This window comes from Carya illinoinensis, chromosome 16, assembly GCF_018687715.1.
Source record: "Carya illinoinensis cultivar Pawnee chromosome 16, C.illinoinensisPawnee_v1, whole genome shotgun sequence".
Classification (NCBI taxonomy): domain Eukaryota; kingdom Viridiplantae; phylum Streptophyta; class Magnoliopsida; order Fagales; family Juglandaceae; genus Carya; species Carya illinoinensis.
The window spans coordinates 26049476-26054750 of NC_056767.1; positions in this window are offsets into that span (position 1 = coordinate 26049476).

The following is a 5275-nucleotide window of genomic DNA, read 5'->3' on the forward strand; positions in this document are numbered from 1 at the left end:
CACAAGAACCTTAATAGAACACCTAGTAAATTCCAATAATTATTATTTTCCTACAATAAACTATACTAACCTCAATCAACTCCTATGCTATAACCTTTAAACCTTCATTGTATACTACACCTTGGTAACCTAATAGTCACTTCTAAAGTAAACCATCAATAAGCATAATTTGTACAACCAATGATTAATTTCTTACTAAAACTTCAAGTCACTACTAATTCTTTAAAATCAGCACAAATTTGAACCCCTAACTACCACAAAATATCATGCTTACGCTGCGCACTCTAATAATTCACCACATGCATAAAATTATGTCCTCATAAATTAACACCTACCAAACCACTTCTCCCAAGCCAAAATGAAACAAGGACTTGTACTCTCTAAATCCACACACTCACAACTATTACGCATCGTTCTCATGCATCCTTAGTCAAAACCAATACTCCTACAACATACAATTGATCCATTCCTACCATCTTCATCATCCAGACCTATACCATCAAAACCAACAAGAATCATTTCCTAAATCCACACCATCTATTCTTCTCAAACTTGATATGGAACAATCCTAAAACCTGTCACTATAACCTTGAGCTATAACAATTATTTTCCCGAATTGGATCCAAATCTTTAATCCTCAGATAATTACACAACTAAGACAATACTTCCAATCCCCAAGGAATATTCTCCTTGAAAATTCCTATATCCATTAGTCAACTATGATCAATCCCATTTTAATGGTTATAGCCTAATGAATCTCCAAAATAAATCAAGCTAGCATGCCAAACCTACGGAACTAAAAACTTAAATCTATTATAAATCAGTCCTTCAAATTTGCAGTCCTAAAACCTTAAATTTGCAAAATTCATTTTTCAAAAGTTGTTAGATCGATGAACTTATTTCCAATAACAAGACAATCAACTCCCGAAACTTTAAAAATCTAAAATATTAAATAATAACAAATCATTTCCTAAGTCTGCAAAACCTTAAACTTTTGGAGCAATTCTCACAAATCCATCATTGGATTTAATTGAAATTACAACCATCTACTCCATAGACCATTTCATAAACTCCATGAAACCTAAGACCTCAATTATTCTATTCCCTAAAGAGATCACCTAGACGATGCCATTTCCATCAAGCCTCGATATTATAAAAGCAAACCATATCACTAAAAGTTTAGGCCTACTGCACTAAATGTTCAAGCCTAACAATGGTATTCTTGATAGTACCTTCTTCCTGCCATAGTGTAATCCCTTAACCCCACTTTCAACTCCGGACAAAACAAAACGAACTAAAATAAAACAAGATAACATAAAATAAAATAACATACAATGAAATAAATAAAAATAAATAAAATAACATACTTTCAATTCAAATAAAATAAAAATCAAATTAGTAAATAAATTCAAATTAACAAAAAAATAATTTCAAATCAAATAAAACCAAATCAAATTAAATAAAAACAATTCAAATAGCATACTTCTAACAAAATAATTTCAAATCACAAGTTTAAAACTTTATGGTACTGCACTTATAGGACTTATGGTTTTACCTAGAGTCGAACTACTTTGATACCATCTGTGACGCCCCCGACCCCCACATACGGAAACACAGGAATTAAGGCGTCTAGGATGATGACAACATGGGTCACGCATCTCATTGCCAAGTACCAAGTGTGTGTACATAAAAAATAACGCAGTGGGTAATAAAAGTCTTTTAACTAAGTACCAGAATTTTTGTTTAAATACAAATTTCCAAAATAAAAAGCCTTTAAAAGTTATACAGATGACCAATGAAAACATAAACAAACCAAAACTTAATAACCAAGGCAAGACACTAATCCCAACCTCCGAGAAAGTGATCCCCGATCACCTTTCCGGTAGAGCCGCATCCTCAAGCTCTATATCCTCATCTGCAACAAAATCTAGGGTACCAAAGACAGTACCGCATGTAAGTACTAATCAAAGCAACCCACAAGATAAAAATACGTTAAAGTAACAACAATATGCATGAATATGATGCCATATGCATGAGATCCGAAAATAATCCTTTCTCAAAATAATCATTTTTCCAACGTACACCAAAATCACATTTGGCTCAAAACATTTCCTGTAAAACATTTTCCTCGCCATTTTCTCAGAAAATGGCCCAAAATCCAATCTCAAATCAATATCCAATTTTAGTTCGCATGCACCATGGTCTCCCCTAGGGACCATCCGCACGCCCTTACTCCCTTCGTCACACTATGGGTAACGACCATGCATGTGACTTAAGAACGAGCAATGCCCAATTCCGTGCCCAGCGCATACGTAGCCAAGCATCCTGTAGCCCCCACCGGCAGAGGGACCATGAAGTCGGCACGAGAGCATTACTATCCCATTCGATCTCGTTGTCGCCAAGCGACAACCCAGGCAACGTCACTCAGTATATTGTGCTCCCGAGTGACCAAAAGAGCTCCACTGAGATAATGCCCTATCTCGGCTTGGGGTCATGACACATACGCACCCAAAAATCCATTTAAACACCTGAAAACCAGAAGATGACCGTTTATAATTCCCAAAAGGAGTTTTTTTTGTTTTTGAAAGACCAGAAGGGAGCTAATTAAATACACATATTCGATCTAAATTTGCTTTGTAATCCATGACCTAGTGTTTGATTTTCTTTAATTTATTCAATCACTTTATTTAATCTTAATATCAATGTACGTACGCACGCTACTATATTAGAAATTACCACAACTTGAGTTTGATTAATATTTGCCAAATGGTATTAATAAAAGTTAATACAATATTGGAAAAATCGAAACAACATTGTTTCTTACTAAACAAAGCTGAAAATCTTACATGCATGTTGGTCACCTTTATTTCGTCGAATATGCGGCGATCTAAAAATCACTATAATAGGTCAAATGCAACGATTATATGGATTTTTGCGACCATTTTGACTGCTATAAAAGGATTGATTCCTTGTAATAGGTGGAAGCATCCACATCATGAGTATAGCTCACAGGAATTAATCTTAAAATCAATGTACTATTTATAAGGCCGCTATATATATATATATATTCATATATAACAACTTCAAACTTGGATTTGACTATTCATGATTAACAAGGGGCTTAATTTAAACATATTAATACAAGTTGCCACTGGCCAACTGCAAGTTATTCAGTTTGAACCCTTGTGAATTCTTACCACGTGATTATTAGATGAGAAATATTCTAATGTGATACATTAAATTGTATAATTATTTTTATTGTAAAATAGATTTTAACGTATTATATGAACTCATATCAATTATTGATGGGTTTATTTTTGTGAAAGCTTTGTAAATTGGCACTTCTCTTATAAGATTAGATAGACCCCCCCTTAGATAGTGAACCTGAATAGAGATTAGAATAGCATACCCTTATTTAATTACTGTATTGATCCCTGACTAATTTCTTGTGGATTAGTCACTCTGGTTTTGATAGATATAAATAAGCCATGCTATTGTACAAAGTTCACAAGTCAACATCTCTAGATCTCGAGCTTAATCCCTCAAACCCAAGATTTTCCAATGTCTCACGCTGTGTAGAAGATTTTACTATGGCTAGCAATATGATGCACCAACTACATCTGAAGCCATACCCTCGCCAACTCTCTTCTTCTCCCCATTTTTCGGCTACAATAGCTATGAATAGACCATGCAATTCATGTTTAACATACACTACTCACGTCTTCTGCTCTTTCTCAAATCACTCTAGCTTTTTAGTAGCCAATACTATGGCCAGCAATGAGAGGGTTCTAGTTACAGCAAAGCAACCTTTTAAGGGTAGTCTAAAGGTGTTAACTGTGATACCCCATATTTACGTGTATTTTTACTAAAGGATTATCTAAATTATTATAATAAGTGGTTCTCTTATTTTAAATTAAACGTGTTTTTCATTGTATTATTTTATGATTTTTAAGTTGTAAGGTTTAAATAATGTGTTTTCTTGATATTAATAATTACTTTGCATTTAAATTACTCCTAGCTTGAATTATTTTCTTGTTGGGCTTTAAATATTTTATTTTATTAATATTGAGTTGTACTATTTTTATTTGGCTTTTATTTATTTTATTGTGCTTTTTATTTTAAAGTAGTTTATTGTTGAATTCTATTGTTTTATTTTATAAAGTCATTGTGTTTAAATTATTTTATTTAACTCATCGTTTTAAAATTTATTTTCGTTAGATCAGTTTTGAATCCTTAAGCTGAAAAAGGGCGGACCTTATTTCTTTCCCTTCCTTTTTTCTTTTTCCCTATTTTTCTTTTCTCTTTTCTCTTTCTTCTTTCTTCTTTCTTTTTCTTCCTTCTTTTTCTTTTTCTCCTTATTTCTCCCGCAGCCTGCATGACCCCTCTCCCTTTTCTCTTCTCCTATGTGCATCCTCCCCCTGCCCAGCCTCTCCATCGTGCACTACCAGACCTCACCGCCCACCCCACTGCCTTCCCCTCACGTCGGCGACCTCACCCATCTTGGCCTTCTCTCCTCACGCTCTCTCTCTCTCCTCCCCGTTAGCTGTGTGTAGCCCAAATGGATTCTGTAATTTCTGCACCACCATACGCCACCATCCAGTGCCACCATAGCTTTCCAATCTACCCGTTTGATCACGTTGCCACGAGATCATTCATCATAGAGGATCGAGTACATTCAAAAAGTAAAAGCAAAAATGCAAAACAAGCAAGAAAGTAAAAGAAAAAAATTTTTGGAACGAGATTACCAAATGGTATGAATATGGAAGCAATGTTACATGCTCTGTTTTCCGTAAAAAAAAAATCGTACCTGTAAAAAGAATATGAAAAACAATTAGCAAAAGATTACTAAAATAAAAAAAATTATCACACGTTGCAATCCCCGGCAACGGCGCCAAAAACTTGTTGCGACTAAACTCTGACTCAAATTAATGAATCAAAAATTTAGTGCAGTTTTACCTGTAAGTATACAGGTGTTGTAGTATCTTACAGGATCGAATCCACAGGGATTGACTTTTGTGATAAAGAAAATGAATTCAGACAATAAAACGAAATTACGAAAAGAAACGTACAATCTAATAAAAAGATGTGGAGAAAGACTAAGGTTTCGAGGATCCGTCTAATAATTTATGATATTGTTTCCGATTGATCTACTTCAATTAAACTAGAATAATGATTCCGTTTAATTGGAAGATTTAGCATTTAAGATCGAGAAAAACAGACGCTTATGATTGAGCGTGAACGATTGATGATTAAAATATTTACAAATCTATTTGAA